Source organism: Rhinoderma darwinii, chromosome 3 (assembly GCF_050947455.1).
Source record: "Rhinoderma darwinii isolate aRhiDar2 chromosome 3, aRhiDar2.hap1, whole genome shotgun sequence".
In the NCBI taxonomy this organism is placed as follows: Eukaryota; Metazoa; Chordata; class Amphibia; order Anura; family Rhinodermatidae; genus Rhinoderma; species Rhinoderma darwinii.
Window position 1 is genome coordinate 165,443,577 of NC_134689.1, and position 19,264 is coordinate 165,462,840.

Genomic DNA, 19,264 nt, shown 5'->3' on the forward strand with positions numbered 1-19,264 from the left:
GTACACTTGCTAATATACATTCCGGTCCCCCATCGCGCGGATTATGAGATTTTAATAGATTTATATAGCGCTGGTGGGAGACCGGAAGTCTAGTGGCACAGTCTTGCTTCATGACGACACGAGCCATGTGACCAGCCCCAGTGTACTCTATGTAATCGCTGTACTACTGCTACTGCTTGTATATAGATTACAGAGGGGCCGGTCACATGACGACAAGTCGTGCCATCATGAAGGAAGACTGTACCACTAGACTTTCGGTACACCGCCAGCGCTATAAAAATCTAATAAAATCTCATAATCAGCGCGACAGAGGACCGGAATGTATATTTGCAAGAGTACTCACATACTGCAGTGAATACATTGCTAATACTTCTCAGTCCCCAAGTAACCCCTTTAAGTTTACTATCCACCATTATCACCAAGTCTTTTTCAGTGGCAGTTTTACCCAGTGTTTTACTATTTAATGCATAATTGCAGAATTTGCTTCCTGGACCCAAGTGCATAACCTTACATTTATCCACATTAAATCTAATTTTCAATTTCTGTGCCTACACCTCCAGCTTCCCTAAATCCCTCTGTAATATTATATTATTCTCCTCTGTGTTGATTACTATACAGAGATTACTATCATCTGCAAATATTGAAATTATACTCTGTATACCCTCTACAATGTCATTAAATAAAAAAACAACATATTAGGAAGAAGGGGGACCAATACTGACCTCTGTGGAACCCCACTCGTAACTGCAAGCTAATCTGAGGATGTACCGTTAATAACCACCCTCTGTTTTGTATCACTGGGCCAGGTATTTACCGACTTACAGACATTTTCCCCCAGCCCCAGCATTCTCATTTTATGTACCAATCAAATGCTTTTGAAATATCTAAATACACCACATCCACAGCATTACCCAGGTCCAGTCTAGAACTAACCTCATCATGGGGGCTGAACAGATTATTTTGACAAGACCGATCCCTCATAAACCCATGCTGATGCTGCGTTATAAGTTTATTTTCACTAAAATACTCCAGGATAGAATCTCTTAGGGCGTGTTCACATCAGCGTTAGGTTCTGTTGATGGGTTCTGTCAGACCTTTCCCTCGGAGGAACCCATCAACGGAAAGGCAAACAGAAACCATAGCTTTCCCTTAGCATTATCATTTCAATTGTAATGCTTCCTTTGCTAATGGTTTCTGTTTGTCTCCGTTCAGTAAGGTTTCCATAAGGAATCCCGCTTCCGCACCTGGCAATCTGACTTAGGGGAAAAATTTCTTAGTCTAATGTTATGGGACAAGAGGGATGGCAGACATAATTATGGATGTTTCTGTGTGAAGGTTGGTGAGTGTAAGTATCGGTGCATTTGTGTGAGGTTTTCATTACACATAGCATATTCATCATTCAGAAATTGTTCTCTCCTAACATTCTTTATTTGTTCCAATCCTTGACAACAATTTATTAGCTTTGTACAACGATTCTGAAGCAGTTTTACTATTGTGGTTGTTTATGGAGTAATGCCTTTTACGGTGTTCTTTCTATTTAATTACAAAAAACTACAAATAATAATAACTGCTCCAGAGATCAGCTTACCATGAGTCCGGCTCCAGTTTCCTTGGATCATAGAGGATGATCCCATGCAGGGGACCCCCTCTTTGACTTAAATATGGCTTTATAGGGCATAATGAAAGGGGTTGTTCTGATGGATACAAACCCCTTTAATGAGGACTTCCTATGCGATGTACGGAAACTTGGACACTACATCAAAGAGGTTAAATTTTTATAATGTGCTGTGTATCATATTTTCTCATTAATATCCACCATGACTTCTGATGTGCACCTGACAAAAAAAATATATATAAAAAATGTTATGCCTTAGTTTAGGTACAATTCTATGCATGAAAGCCAAGCAACTCAGCTATCTTAATGGAAACAGTCTTTGATCCTGGAGCTTCAGGCTGTGAAGACACATGTTCTAAAACCAGACCGTGCTTTTAGTTTTTGTGTATAAAGTGTTATGTTGTAAGTATATAAGCAATCAAACTCAAGTTTTACAAACGCTTGCTTAACAATATAGTACTACTGTCTTAATATAAATGGATGTCTGTATGCAAGCTGGAAAGGATATAAAGGGGAAACCCAATACCACGTGGTAGAATAAATGGTCCATTAATGCAGTTTAATCAATACTTCATTCAACATTTGCTAATGGAGGTGGAAAATGTCATAATAAAATACTTGTTACAAATACAAAATATTTGTATTGAGATTTTGAATTCTGGGCAATTTGGCTTTGTGTCATTTCCTTTTGTCAAATTTAGTAAGTTCTGGTGTTCAATAAATACCCTCTGGGTCCCCTCAGCTCTCACTGTTGGCTTCGGCTCATACAAGGTCCTGACGCTGAGCAGCATCAGGGTCTTATATGTGACACAGCACACATCGTCTTGAGTGGTGTCACATACAACGTCCTGATGCTGCATCAGCATGTTGTATGATATTCGGCCTGCATTGAGAGCCTGAGGGGACCATGAGGGGAGAAGCGAAGAGAAACAGAGAGGTGAGTATACAAATTTATTTTTCGTTTATTTATTGACTGTTGGGGGGCAGTCTGATGGGTGGGTAGTCTGATCAGAGCGGCAAGTTATGGGGCCAGACATGGGCCTCTACCATGCTACGCCCCACAGAGTGACCTCTACACTATCTTGGAGCTGGCGGAATATATGGACAGTGACGTCAGGGGCTCCTCCTGGAGCGCCGGAATCCCCGGCCAGAGCATTGCCAACCCTCTTGCCAGGGATACAGCTACTGGAGGAGCACTTGGCTTCACAGTCCATATATGGACAGGGACGTCAGGGGCTCCTACAGGAGAGGAATCCACGACCAGAGCTTCGGCAACGCTCTGGCTGGGGATTCCACTAATAGAGGGAGCCACATATCTACAGGGAGGGTGTGTGTGTGTGTGTGTGTGTTTGTGTGTGTGTGTGTGTGTGTGTGTGTGTGTGTGTGTGTGTGTGTGTGTGGCATTATCTACAGGGAGAGTATATGGCACATTCTACAGGGTGGGAGTATGTCTCACTACCTATGGGGGGAGAGTATGTGGCACTATCTACAAGGGGATGTGTGTGGCATTGTCTACAAAGGGGTGTGTGGCATCATCTTCAGGGCGATTGTGTGGCATCACCCACAGGGGGGATTGTGTGGCATCATTTACAGGGGGAAGTGTGACTATCTACAGGGGGCTAAGTGTCCCTGGAAAAAAAAAAAAAACGTTGCCAACTATGTAATTGTCCAAAAGCTCATTGAAAGTATGTGGGATTTATATGGGATTTCCTTTTTTTATTTTATGTATGCCATTGTCCTGAGATGAATACTGTTTATAACAACCATAATGTAATTCAACTATTAGTCATACCAGACAATAGGAATATGCTATATACAATTTTGTGCTAAGCAGCTTACAATCTATTTGCCATAAATACTACATATAACTCTTTACGTCTTGTACTAATGTTCAGTACAATGTTAGATCTAACTAATGTTAGATAAAATGTACATAATGCCTTTTCACTTCAAGCCCTGTATTATTAGGATGAGTATATTTTGACAGCGCAGTAATATCTTGGAGCGTTTTGCAGAGGTCATGTTTTATTTTTAGCATTTATTTAGTGTTCTTTTGTTAATTCCACACATGAAAGCCGTTGCAATGACCGTTGCAATGAGGGCATGCCATTAAAATGCATTGTGCCTCCACAATCTAAAACTACTGCACTACCAATACCAGTGGTTTAACTGTAGGGGTTGCAGCAGTCACAGCTGCGACCAGGGAACGAAGCTGCGCCCCCCCCACCACTTCTGTAAAAGTCAGTATAGTAACTGGGGCCTATGTAATAAACTACATGGGCCCCTGTTACTATAGTGACTGGCAATACACTTAGCCTCCTCATTCCAGAGCGCAGTGGTAGTCCTGACATCTCTTCGCGTCATTACGTCCCAACGCTGTGCGCTGCACACAACATCCCGACACAGGATGGAGTCAGGACCTCCACTGCGGCCGAAAAGGAGGGTAAGTTTAATATTACTGTTTGCTGGAGCTAACACACACATATATATACATACATACATACACACTTTTTATTGGGGGGGGGGAGTATATGTATTGGGGCTATTTCCCCTGACATTTTAAGATCTTAGTGATGCCCCTGGCTGCTAGTGCTGCATCTTTGGGTCACTTAGGAGACCATGAGAAGTTTGGGGGGGGGGGGCCTAAGAAGAACTTTTGAACCGGGGGCCATGAGCCTTTAGCTACACCCCTGACCAATACATTTGTGTGTTGGTATGATGTTCTCACACTTTTAGCCCATCTGTCTTTAGAACATTATCTCAAATGGTTTTGAGATCATCCTAGTGTTGCGGCATATGTTAGACAAGCATCAACATTAGTCTTTGATAGTGGCGGTATCTACTTTGCTACTCTCCGATGAATCACATTTTTGTCAACCTTGTTGTTGCAAAGTCAAGCTAGAGAGACTTGCAGTTCTGTGGTAGTTCTTCTGGGATGTTTTGGGATTTCTTGGAAGAGTTGTCACAATATAAATTCAGTAATTGGAACAGGCTAGCTGATCCTTGGTAGATGCAACACAGCTAAAAGTTTTCCTCATTTAGAGGAAGTAGATGTTTGTAGCTTTGTAACCTTTTACAGACTGGAATACTACATCAACTCTTTCTGATCTCTTCTAGACTTTCCTTTGATGGTGGCATGTTCTTGTAAAAATCTGTGCAGACTACTTCATTCTCAAGGTAAGTTTCATGGAAGGCCCCATTCAAACCTGACTCTATTCAAACATTGAATGGTTTATTAATTACATTTCATTGATTTGCTAAGGGGGCAGTAATCATGTAACCCTTTCATAACTGGGGGTGTTTAGGCCTTCATGTCAAGAGCAAAATGTAACCTTTTGAAATGCTGCATTTGGAATGTTGTTTCTTTTTCCTGCAGGATACATAATGTTTTCTAATTATTTAATATTGAAGCAGATGCCAATTAATTTTGTAGGTCTTTTCTTAGGGAAAAATTGTCAAAAACAGGGGAAAAAAAAAATCCAAATTTTTCCATACTCTATTTTAAGGTAGTTTGTTCAATTAATAATATTTAATCTGAAATGAATCCTCTAATTCTCCCATGCATAGCAATGCTAAATATGTGTACATTGTGTGATTTATGATGTCGCTTTACCGCAGAGAACAAAAACCCTATTTTAGCTTTAAATGTTTCTCCTCCCCTTAGCTTTAGACGGAGCATCTATATTTGGGTGGTAATCATAGAAGAACAGCCTTTTTCTTTATTAAAGGCGCAAAAGCAGATAGGGTCTGGGTAGAACAGACTAAAATTGGTGGCCTGGGGTAATTATTGTATGTTTGGGATAACCTACATTCTGTCTGATAGGATTGTATTAATGCCTGAGTACCCGATGCCCATGCTAATCACGTTTGTGTCAAGCAGAATGTTTAAAATTCGTTCATAGAGATGTGTACTTTTTGAAAAAGGGCCTTTTTAATTTTTTTACGTTATTTTTTTAATATTTTTTTACTGTATATTTTACTTTATTTTTTTTTCAATTCATTCCTTTTTGGCTTTGTTTACTATGGAGCACAGGTTAGCAGGGAATATAGTCTCTATTTCTTCACTGCTGTCCCCATATACAGATCACTGATAACAGTGATATCATGATATACACAGATATGAATAGAAGATGCAGGTCGCATTTTCTCTGCTTGCATACAAGAGAACTCTGCATAGGGAGTCCCTGTGACATAATTTCTGACATCACGGGGTTCCCTAGAAACCGCACAAATGCAGAAACAGTGTGCATGGTTGTTTAGTGACAGGGAACTTATTATTTCAGTTCCAGTTACAGTACATTAACATGGCATTGGTGGGAAGGGGTTAAAATTGTGTAACGTGTTAACACCAGTTGCCATTATCTAATATTTGGTATACATATGTTCTAGAAATATAATTCATTCCCATTTTTCCCATTTGTTTCATCTTCATTGTGAAGAAGACAATACTCTGTCCTATAATTCTCCACTATAGGGATTACTCATTTTGCAATGTTCATCTGTCTTATCAGTTTTGTGCAGACTTGGTATTGCTATTCTCTTGATTAAAGTATATTTCTGGCTTTACATAATGCCAAGTCAAGATAACAGTTTAGAAACTTTCTTGGGGTTTCTTCTGTGTATGAAAATCTTTAATACAAACTTTATGAATAGATCCTTTTATATAATTATTAGCATTCATATAATAACTTAAGTCTATTCAAATCGTGGGAAGAAGGTTGACCTATTATTTATGACAGTGTGGCCCATCAATTTATTAGCAGCCAGTTCCTCAAGGGTACATGTCAGGTCTCATGAATCATAGCGGCAAATGATTCAGTTATTTTATTATTTGTTAGTAAATTAATTGGGTGCGTACTTATAGAGCCCACAAAATGGATGCCTTTACATTCGATAACTGACTCAGAGAGGTATTTCATCATTTCTATTTTTCAATTACTACTTGATACAAATATTTGGTGATTTTTATATTCTATTGTGTAAGGTAATAAAATATATGGCTCATGTATCCATGTTCAGCCCTACCTGGCCCTGTGTAAAAAGCAAATGCCCCCTTAGCTACTAAATTAACCTGTTAAACAAATTCAATTGACAATTAATGCAAATGCACTAGCCATACCAGGCATGATTACTGCCAGACCTGTTGAATCTTTACACCAGGTATGTAAATAGGATCATTCTGGCAATATGAAGCGGGATAGGAGGTCTCAAAAAGCAGCACATGATGCAGGGCCGGCCTTAGGATAGATGGTGCTCTGTGCAAAATTTTCTTTCGGCGCCCCACCCCACTATAAAATAAATTCCCCATGAAAGAGTATAATGTCCCCACACAGTATAGTGCCCTATTTAGTGCCCCGCACAGTGTATTCCCCCACACAGTATAATGCCTCTTTAGTGCCCCCTACACAGTATAATACCCCTTTAGTGCCCCCCATACAGTATAATACCCCCATAGATGCTCAATGCAGTATAATGTCCCCATAGCTGCCCCCACAGTAAAATGCCCCCTGTACTGCCCCCACACAGAATAATACCCCCTTATGCCCCCACACACAGTATAATTCCCTCTTTAGTGCCCCCCACACAGTATATTGCCCTCTTTAGTGCCCTCCACGCAGTATCCTGCCTCCTTTAATGCCCTCACACAGTATAATGCCCCTTATTGCCCTCCTCCACAGTATAATGTCTCCTTTAGTGCCCACACAGTATAATGTCCCCCACATGTCCGGAAAAAAAAGAAGCGCCCAGGCCAGAAGGCAGCTGCAGACTCACCAGGGCCCAGATGCCATGGTCAGTTTTAGACAAAGTGTGGCCCTTGGCAAAGTTAAAAGTGGGGCCACAAATTCTGAATTACTGTATCAATAATGCAGTCAATTCAGTAGGCGGTGTGCAGAGAACTACCTCCAGGAGTGTTGCAAGCCCCAAAGCATTTGTCCCCCCTCTCACACAATATAATTATCTATATACATTTCCAGTTATTGAATCATGCCATTATACCAGATAAAATATTCCCTGCATACTGTTACTGAACACAACTCAGTATTATAAGACCAATAATAACAAAATATAAGGTCCAAATATTACCGCCACACAATAACCTCATAGTGACTGAACAATACCACCATAGTGTTACTTAATAATACCGCCACACTGGAACCACATAGTAACTGAATAATACCCCATACTGTTAGTGAATAACACCAGAACCATATGGTGACTGACTAATACCTTCATACTGTTACTGAATAATACTGCACACCATAATCAAATAGTGACTGTATAATACCCCCATGCTGATATTGAATAGTACTGCCACACCATAACCACTAAGTGACTAAATAATACCCCCATACGGTTACTGAATAAAACCACTATACAAAGACCAATATTACCAATATATAGTGACCATATAGTGGTAAATGCCAGTTATACACAGGAGCTCTACAGACAATATAATTGATTACAGGACATTTATATCCAGTGACTGACAGGTGATGTTTTCTCTGATTAGAGTTGTTCACTTTCACTTTCCCTTTTTTTTCTCCATCCGGCCCAGACCACTGTGAATAATTTGACACACAGACATGTTGGTTTCTCTCTTCTCCAGCACCCTCCACACCTACACCCCATCCTCTAAACAAACTCGTAATCCACAGTGTCCCAGATAGTAATAATGATCCCTCAGTGCTCAACACAACAACAGTTCCCCTCAGTAACTGTGCCCACTTTGTGCCCCCACACAGTAATAATGCCGCCTTTGTGCCACTGCATCCCCTGTAGGTAGTGCCACACACACAGCCCCCTGTAGATAGTACCACACACAGCCCCCTAAAGATAGCGCTACACACAACCCTATGTAGATAGTTCCACACACAGCCCACTGTAGATAGCGCCCCACACATACACAGCCCCCTGTAGATAGTGCCACACACACAGCCCCCTGTAGATAGCGCCACACACACTGCCCACTGTAGATAGTGCCACACACAGCCCACTGTAGATAGCGCCACACACACAGCCTCCTGTAGATAGTACCACACACACAGCCCCCTGTATATAGCACTACACATACAGTCCCCTGTAGATAGCGCCACACACACAGCCCCCTGTAGATAGCGCCACACACACTGCCCACTGTAGATAGTGCCACACATAGCCCACTGTAGATAACGCCACACACACAGCCTCCTGTAGATAGTACCACACACACAGCCCCCTGTATATAGCGCTACACACACAGCCCCCTGTAGAAGGCGCCACACACAGCCCACTGTAGATGGCACCACACACACAGCCCACTGTAGATGGCGCCACACACACAGCTTACTGTAGATAGCGCAACACACACACAGCCCCCTGTAGATAGCGGCACACACACAGCCCCCTGTAGATAGTGCGAAACACACAGCACCACTCTCGTAGATAATGCCACACAGCCCTCCCCCATCTATATTGCGCGACACAGCTGTTCCCCCTGTATAGTGCTACACAGCCCTCCTCCCTGTATAGTGCCATACACTCCCCCTTCTAGATAGTGCCATACAGCGCCCAAGTAGATCGTGACACACAGCCCTCCCCTTGTATAGTGTCATACAGCTGTCCCCCCTGTATAGTGCCACACAGCCCTCCCCATGTATAGTGCTACACAGCCCTCCTCCCTGTATAGTGCCACACAGCCCCCCTTGTAGATAGTGCCACACATCAATCCCCCGGTTTTAGATACAAAGCCCCCACTTGTAGATAGTGCCACACAGCAATCCCCCCCATTTCAGATACACAGCCCCCCAGGAATTTTTTTTTTACTTACCTAGCTCTCCATTGCCTCTAGACAGGACACATGCGTAGGCCAGCATGATTCAGTGACATCATCACATCGGCCAGCGCAGGGACTGTCCCAGCGTCTTATAGGCTGCAGGCCTAACGTGGCCTGAAGCCTATAGTATTCAACTGTATCTGCGTCCCCAGGACACAGATACAAGTGAAAGTGGCAGTCGCTAGCACCGCCTTCCCCAAGGTGCTAGGGACGCCACTGGGCAGGACCATAACTAGGAAAGACTGTGTCCCGTAGCAAGCTTTTAACTGGGCCTCCCCCCCTTCCCTGGGTACCACACACAGCCCTCTTGCAGATAGTGCCCCCAGTAGATTGTGCCCCCTGCAGATTGTGCCATACAGCCCCCTTGTAGGTTATGCCATACAGCCGCTTTAGATTGTGCCATACAGTCCCCCTTGTAGATTGTGTTATACAGCCCCCCTGTAGATTGTGCTATACAGCCCCACTGTAGATTGTGCCATACAGCCCCCTTCTGTAGATCGCACCATACAATCCCCTCCTGTAGATAGTGCCATACAGCCCCAAACAAATAGATAGCACCCCCAAACAAATAAAACAAAACAACGTTATACTCACCTAGGCTCCGTTCCCGTGACCAACGGAGTTGTTCCAAAGCATCAACACTGACGGGATCCTTGCATTGGCCGGCGTGATCCAGTGACGTCAGACGTCAGAATGTGGCCTGTAGCCTAGTAAATGGCAGAGCAGGGAGATACCTCCCTGCTATGCCATAGTGTTCAATAGTATCTGTGTCCTAAGGATGCAGATACTATTGAACGTGGTGTCGCTACCTTAGTGGCAGCCATATCGGCTGTTAGCGTCACCACCGGGCATGGGGGGGCGCCGTAGCAGCCGCTATGGCTGCTAATGCAGTAGTTACACCACTGCCACTGGGCATGAGGGTGCGGGCCCCCTCATGCCGCAGGCCTCTTAGCTGCCGCTATGCTGCTATAATTGGCAGGGGGCCCTGGGCAATTGCGCAGTTTGCCCTCCCCTTAAGCTGGCACTGCCCGGCACCTCAGAAACACAAGGTGAGGGAATCAAGTGCAGCGTCCCCTTCCTATTTCTGGAGTGATGGGGCCTGTGCGATCGCACAGGTCACACACTCTAAAGGCCGGCCCTGACATGATGTCAGATTCTAAAGAGATTCAAATACAGATGCTAAACAAAATCATTGAAATCTACCAGCCTGGAAAGCTGGTTCTCTGAGACTCCAGTGAACCACAGTGAGAGCTATTATCGACAAATGGAGAAATCTTGGAACAGTGGTAAACCTTACCAGCAGTTGTCGGCCTACCAAAGAGCGCTTCTCATCTAGGTGCACACAAATTAACTCAAACAAACATCTAAAGAACTGCAGGCCTCACTTGCCTTAGTTAAAGTCAATGTACACGATTCCACAATAAGAAAAACACTGGGTGAAAATGCCATTTATGGGAGAGTTGCAAGGGGCAAACCACTGTGGACCAAAATGAACACAGAGGCTCATTTTGCATTTGCCAAAAAAACATCCAGATGACCCTGAAGACGTTTGTGATAAATTTCTCTAGACTAATGGTGGATCTTTTTGGAAGATATGGGTCTTGCTACATCTGGCGTAAAGCTAACAATGCATTCCACCACAAGAACATCATACCAACAGTCAAACATGGTAGTGGTAGTGTGATGGTCTGGGGCTACTTTGCTTCTGCTGGACCTGGACAACTTGTCATAACTAAGGGAACCATGAATTCTGCTCTCTATCAGAAAATCCTGAAGGAGAATGACCTAAAGCTCAAGTGTAGTTGAGTTATGCAGCAGGACAATGATCCGAAGAACACAAACAAGTTCCTCTTTGACTGACTGAAAGGAAAAAAAATTAAGGCTTTGGAGTGGCTGAGTCATATTCCTAACTTGAATCCCATTGAGATGCCGTGGCAAGACCTTAAACGGTCAGTTCAACGTGATTTGTATAGATGCAAAACTACAGTAAGTTCTTGTTATGAGCATCTTTGCTAATTTTGATGCATACCATTAATTAATTTACCTTGGCAGCAGCTGTCTGACACTCGTTGCTAATGTTAAGTTTACTGTCCACCAATATCCACAAGTCTTTATCAGTGACAGTTTTACCCAGTGTTTTACTATTTAATGCATAATTGTAGAATATGTTTTCTGGGCCCAAGTACATAACCTTACATTTATCCACACTAAACTTAATTTGCCGTTTGTTTGCCCATGCCCCCAGCTCTCCCAAATCCCTCTGTAGTATAATATAATCCTCCTTTGTGTTAACTACTTTACAGAGTTTAGTATCATCTGCAAATATTGAAATTATACTCTGTAAACCCTCTACAATGTCATTAATAAACATGTTAAAAAGAAGAGGGCCCAAAACTGACCCCTGTGGAACCCCACTTATAACTGTGACCCACTCTGAAGATGTATCATTAATAACCACCCTCTGTTTTCTATCACTGAGCCAGTTGTTAGCCCAATTACACATATTTTCCCCCAGTCCCAGCATTTTCAGTTTATATACTAACCTTTTATGGGGCACAGTATCAAAAGCTTTTGCAAAGTCTAGATGCACAACATCTACAGTCTCCCCCAGGTCCAATCTAGAATTTACCTCCTCATAGAAGCTGATCAGATTATTTTGACAAGACTCTTCCCTCATAAATCCATGTGTACTTTTATTTTTGAGGACATAGTCCCAGTTTATGCCATCCCTTAGCCGATGAAAATTGGTCTTTCTAAAGTTTAGTGTTTTTGTAGCTCCTCTGCTAAACATATTATTAAAGCATACATGAAAACATATTATGTTGTGGTCACTAATACCTAGGTAACCCCCAACTTGTACTTATCCTGCCCAGTCTATTAGTTAAAGTTAGGTCTAAAAGTGCCCCCCTCCTTTTGGGTCCTGCACCAGTCTTAAAAGTAAATTTACTTTTATTATTGTCAAAAACCTGTTTGTGTTGGACCTACAGGTTTATGTTTCCAAAATAATATCAGGGTATTTAAAGTCCCCCATAATAATTACTTACTTATAATTTGCTGGCTCATATATTTGCTTTATTAATTGATTTTCTGCTTCTTTCATTATACTTGGAGACTTATAACAAACCCCTATCAGTACTTTATTATTCTGTCTCCCTCTCCTTTTTATTAGTATGATCATTTCTAAACAGACTATAACCCTGTAAATTAACAGCCCAGTCATAGCTATCATCCAGTCATGTCTCACCTTTCCCCACTATGTCATAATTCTCTTCCAGCATTATTAATTCTAATTCCTCAATCTTGTAAGTGAGGCTTCTGGCATTAGTATACATGCACTTTATCCATATTACTTTTCCTCTTATTACTAATGAGCCTTTTCTCTATTCCACCCAATGTTCTTTTATTATCCCCAGCTCACTAGCTACACTGTATTCCCCTTCTATGCAGTAATTACCCCTCCTTAGTTTAAATATTCCTCCAACCTTCTAGCCATCTTCTCTCCAAAGCTGCACACTCCCCATTCAGGTGCAGCCCATCCCTACTGTAGAGATGGTAGACAAAAGAGGAATTTGGCTGTTTTCTAAGAAACCAAACCCCTCCTTCCTACACCAATTCTTTAGCCCTTGTTTACCTCTCTAATATCCCGCTGCTATACCCTTATTATATTTAAGGTTATTGTCCTGAGCTTACTACCAAAGACCCTGCAATCATATTTTAGGACTTTGCACCTACCTCTAACTCTATCATCAGTGCCAATGTGGACCATGTCTGCTGTGTCTTCACCACCCCATCCCATGAATCTGTCAACCTGATCCGCAATGTGCCAAACCCGTGCCCCTGGAAGACAACACACTGTTCGGCAATGCTGATCCTTGTGACAAATTGTTCTATCTGTACCCCTAATAATTGAATCCCCCACTACACTCACATGTCTAGCCTGCCCTGAACTCCTACTTGCCACCTTACTGGAGCATACATTCCCCTGGTTGTGAGAAAGTGTTTTGCTACAGCAGTGCTACACCTGAACGGACGTCCCCGTCATTCGCCAACTTGACAAACTTGTTGGGGTATTCCAGATCTAGACTAGGCTCCCTGATACTCTTCCCTCTATTGTTACCTTGTTTGCTGCTTCATCAGCCTGAACCTCCATGCTACCATACTTCCCCCCATCTGCCCCGGTGAGTGCTTGCTTGGTAAACAGCAAACTCCTCCCCACATTGTTAATTACCCTTAGTGTTGAAAGCTGCTCATTTAGATCCAGAATCTGGGCTTCCAGGTGGGAAATACTTACACAGATGAACCCTATCTATTGTATGGTTGTCAGTGAATAATGTTTAGCTAGATGTGCCAAATTTATTACAGAGCATGCACCACTTTGATAAATTTGGCGCATCATCTGAATGCCTTGTCTAAATCTTAGACAGCATTAGTAAATCTGCCCCAGTGTCAGTACTTTATGTGGTGTAACTAGAAGGTTCTGGGAATCCCACCTGACCTAATAGCATGGGAGTGACCAATAGGTTACTAGCCAGCATAATTCACTAAAAATACTTATTTATTATTTTCTTATGCTTTTTAAGATTATCATATCATATGAAACGAGCAGAATCTTAAGACTAGTCTTAATGTCTTACCCTACAACATCCCTCACTACCTTCTTATATGCAATGTAGATTTCAAATCGGATAAAGAACTCCAACATGAACTTTTTACTATCTCATTTGATTTTCTTTGTTCTCATTGCTGCAATTTATTGTTATTTGTGCTTTATTACTTCTCTGTTTATTCTATTTATTGCTTGTATTTCAAAACATTCATAAAATGAGTATCATTATCCTATATTTCACATGACAATAATAATTTGGTACAGGTAATAATATATATTGGTCAGAACTATAAGTACAAACTAAATGTATAAATTATTAATGTTAATATAATTGCTCTAATTTTCCTTTTTGATAATTAGGTTTTCACTTAATTTATGTTTAATGATCGCATTAATTTTCTTAGAATGATTCTCTTACAATGAAGTTATTAATACAAATGGCATTTTGTATGGCTGTTCAGGAATAATTGATCCCCAAAGGTGTTGTTTAAAGATTATTTGGGCGGAAAAGCAAATTTACACAGGTGTGTTTAGTAAATCCGTCATAATATTAAAAATAAATAAAAAAGACTTCATATCTGAAAATATAAGAACAACTCTTAGTGGTTTGAACAATACGAGGTGGTATTTTAATTCCAATTAATTAGAAATTTGTAAAATCGTCCTGTAAATCGCTGATCTTAGTTTCAGAATTTGATGGGAGAATTGTGGAAATTAAAGTAGAAACTATTATAGGCAAAAATACAAAAATATCCTATAGTCTATGAGACTAAATTGAACCATATCAACATACTGTTCTCTATGTGTATACTCCAATACAGTTGCAAAAAGTATGTTTATCCCCAAAAATTTAGATATTGCATATCTCTATAGAGCACCACACAATATATTATTAAAACTAAACTGATTTTGGTTCTCATTAAAGCAGTGTTTTATATAAACATTGAATAAATTATTTTTCTGTAGAGATTGATGAACACAATAGGGATTAGAGATCTTAATTCAGACTAAAAATCAACATAACTAATCCAGTAACACCTAAATCTGCTACATCCAGAATTAATATTATGCCTTTTGACTGCCATTCATCAAAACCAGTGAGGTTTTGACATTCTGGAATGTGATTATTACATCATATCAGTGAATAAATACTATAGGAATAATTGTCAAGCTTTTTTTAACCCTTTCAAGACCGAGCTCATTTTGGCCTTCAGGACCAGCCCCATTTTTTGCAAATCTGACATGTGTCAATTTATGTGGTAATAACTCTGGAATGCTTTTGCCTATCCAAGCGATTCTGAGATTGTTTTTTCGTGACATATTGTACTTTATGTTAGTGGAAAAGTTTGGTCAATAAATTCATTGCTTATTTGTGAAAAACACCAAAATGTAGAAAAAATGTGCAAAAATTATGATTTTCCTAATTTTAAATGTATCTGCTTGCAAAACAGATAGTAATACCACACAAAATAGTTACTATTTCACATATTCCATATGCCTACTTTATATTTGCATAGTTTTTTGAACATTATTTTATTGTTTTTAGGACGTTACAAGACTTAGAACTTTAGCAGCTATTTCTCACATTTTCAAGAAAATTTCAAAAAGCAATTTTTTCAGGGACCAGTTCAGTTCTAAAGTGGCTTTGAGGGCTTTATGTACTAGATAGACCCCATAAATCACCCCATATTAAAAACTGCACCCCTCAAAGTATTCAAAACAGCATTCAGAAAGCTTCTTAACCCTTTAGGCGTTTCACAGGAATTAAAGCAATGTAGAGGGGAAATTGACAAATGTTATTTTTTTTGCTGCAATTCATTTGTAACACATTTTTTTCTGTAACACAGAAGGTTTTACAAGAGAAACGCAGCACAATATTTATTGCCCAGATTCTGCAGTTTTTAGAAATATCCCACATGTGGCCCTAGTCTGATAATGGACTGAAATACCGGCCTCAGAAGCAAAGGAGCACCTAGTGGATTTTGTGGCCTCCTTTTTTTAGAATATATTTTAGGCACCATGTCGGGTTTGAAGAGGTCTTGTAGTGTCAAAACAGTGGAAATCCCCCAAAAGTGACACGGTTTTGGAAACTGCACACCTCAAGGAATTTATTTAGGGGTATAGTTAGCATCTTGACCCTACAGGTCTTCTGCTATATTTATTGAAGTTTGCCTGTGAAAGTGAAAATCTACCTTTTTCTGAAAAAATATTAAAAAAAATAATATTTGCAAGGAATAAAGAATAAAAAGCACCCCAAAACTTGTAAAGCTACTTCTCCCGATTACAGAAATACCCCATATGTGGTACTAAACTACTGTTTGGACCCACATAAGATCTCAGAAGGGAAGGAGCGCCATTTGGATTTTGGAGCGCAGATTTTGCTGGATTGTTTTCAGTGCCATGTCGCGTTTTCAACGCCCTGGAGGGAGCAAAACGGTGGAAACCCCCCAAAAGTGACCCCATTTTGTAGACTACACCCCTCAAGGAATTTTTCTAGGGGTATAGTTAGCATTTTGACCCCACAGTTTTTTTGCTGAATTTAGTGGAATTAGGCCGTGAAAATGAAAATCTACTTTTTTCTGAAAAAACATAGAAAGGTTTAATTTTTACAATGAATGAAGGAGAAAAATCACCCCAAAATTTGTAGAGCAATTTGTCCTGATTACAGCAATACGCCATATGTGGTAATAAACTGCTGTTTGGACCCACGGCAAGACTCAGAAGGGAAGGAACAATATTTGGCTTTTGGAGCTCAAATTTAACTGGAATGGTTTTCGAGTGTCATGTCGCATTTACAAAGCCCCTGAGATACCAAAACAGTGGAAACCTCCCAAAAGTCCCTTTAGGGGACTGGAATGAGCGATCATTAGGTCGCTGGTACAATACACTGCAGTACTAATGTATTGCAGTATAATATAATTTTTACAGACTCCTGTAACAGCGCGATCGCTGTTCCTGTCCATTAGTCCCGGATGTCAGCTGTAATACACAGCTGACACCTGCAGAATATGGAGCGGGCTCATGCTATTAAGTCGTGGTGCGCGAAGGCGTTAATGCGCAGCGGATGGTGCAAAGTGAAAATTAATTTCCACTGATATGCCATTTTAATGCACAATATGTTGTGCCCAGTTTGTGCCACTGAAGACAAATACCTCATACAATGTTGAGCGGGTTCTCCCGAATATAAAATATCATATATGTGGACGTAAGCTGGTGTTTGGGCACGCTGTGGGGCTCAGAAGGGAGGGAGCGCCATTTGGCTTTTGGAGCGCAGATTTTGCTTGGTAACTGTTCTTTTTGGGGTTTTGCTGGTATTTCAGTTTATGATGTGGGGTTTGTGTAAATTGGGCAGAGTACATCAGGACATAATAAGAGGGTATAATAATTTGGTAAATAAATAATAATCCGCAGATATGTGGCCAATGTTGCACTGATAAATGGCGCCCGATCTTATCCGCTTTTGGACACTGCACAATTTCTGTCACCATATTCTGAGAGCCATAACTTTTTTATTTTTCAGTCAAAAAAGCTGTGTATGGGCTTGTTTTTTGCGGGACGGGTTGTAGTTTTTATTGGTACTATTGTAGGGTACATGTGACTTTTTGGTCACTTTTTATTCTATATTTTTGAAGGGTTGATGACCCTCCAAAAAAAGTGATTCTGACATTGTTTTTTAATTCATTTTTTTGCGCTGTTCACCGTGCGGGAGAAATAATATTATAGTTTTATAGTTTGGGTCGTTGTGAACGCGGTCATACCAAATATGTGTACTTTTTTTTAACATTTTCATTTTTTTCCTATAATAAAAGACTTATTATAGGAAAAAAAAAGCATTTTTTGTTTTTGTAACTTATAACTTATTTTTACACTTTTATAAAACATTTTTATTACTTTTTTTTTTACCTTTTACTTGTTTTACTTGAAGACTGGCAGCACTGATCGCTGCTATAATACATTACACTACCTAGGTAGTGTAACATATTATAAACTGTCAGTGTGACGCTGAGAGTCACACTGACAGGAAGCTTATGAGGTCCGGCCTCCGGCTGGTTCTCATAGGCCACTGTGCATGGCAGACCCGGGGGCTGATGTATGGCCCCCGGTTTTGCCTTATAACCGATTGCAGCACCTGCAATCGGTCCCCGGGTAAGTTTGTTGTAGCAAACTTTCCAGTTCGTTGCTGCAATAAACTTACCCTGCGATCACATGACTGGGACCTGAACCAACCCGGATTGTGCTTTTAACACCCACCGTGAATTCATGTCGGCGCTGCACAGAGCCCAGCAAGCGCCGACGTGAATTTACTGGGGGCGGTCGGGAAGCGGTTAAAATAGATTCCAAACATTGGATCAAGGATATGGTTCAACATAAGTTGCCTCTTAATTTCCCTGCCTCTAGACCTTGTAAGACGTTAGATTCCGCTGACTGCTGACTTCTTAATCAAAATCCTGCATCACGACACGCCGTTGCGATGTTTCGGGTGATCGCCCGCTTTCTCACACATGCGTAATGCACCCACCAACTGATTAAATAGCATTCAATAGTTATATCTATATTTAAACCCTTAGTAACCAGCCTATTTTAGTCCTTAATGACCAAGCCGTTTTTTACGTTTTTTCATCGTCTCATTCAAAGAACTTCTTTATTTTTGCGTCGACATAGCTGTATAGCATCTTGGTTTTGGTGGGACAAGTTGTATTTTTTAATAACACCATTTTGGGATACATATAATTTATTGATTAGCTTTTATTAATTAGAAAAAAAAACAGCACTGTTTACCGTGTTATATAAATAGCACAATAACTTAATTCAGCGGGTTATTATGATTGCAACAATACCAAATTTATATCGTTTTCTTATGTTTTAATACTTTTACACAGAAAAAACACTTTTTTTTTAAAAATAACTTTGTTTTTGTGTCTCCATATATGAAGAGCCATAACTTTTTTATTTTTCTGTCGATGAAGCTGTATGAGTGCCTTTTTTTTTGTGGGACGACTTGTGGTTTTTATTGGTACCATTTACATCCGACTAAGGCAGGATGCACAGAAAACAGCAATTTTTGTATTGTTTTTTATTTTATTTTTTACGGCGTTTACCGTGCGTGTTAAATAATGTAATAACTTTATAGTTCGGGTCGTTACTGACGCGGTAAAACCAAATATGTGTAACTTTTTTTTGTGTTTTAATAATAAAGCATTTTGTAAAGGGAAATAGTGGATTTTTAATT

At 40.5% G+C, this 19,264-nt stretch overlaps 1 protein-coding gene across 2 annotated transcripts in view; it reads left to right on the forward strand.

Moving 5' to 3' along the window:
• The window catches only part of SYT1 (synaptotagmin 1), a 514,105-nt gene that overhangs the window by 18,555 nt on the left and 476,286 nt on the right, over positions 1 to 19,264 (forward strand). For both annotated transcript variants that reach the window (XM_075857001.1, XM_075857002.1), the window contains exon 2: positions 4,733 to 4,792. The gene's annotated coding sequence lies outside the window, so the exon portion shown is untranslated. The remainder of the gene's footprint in view (positions 1 to 4,732; positions 4,793 to 19,264) is intronic.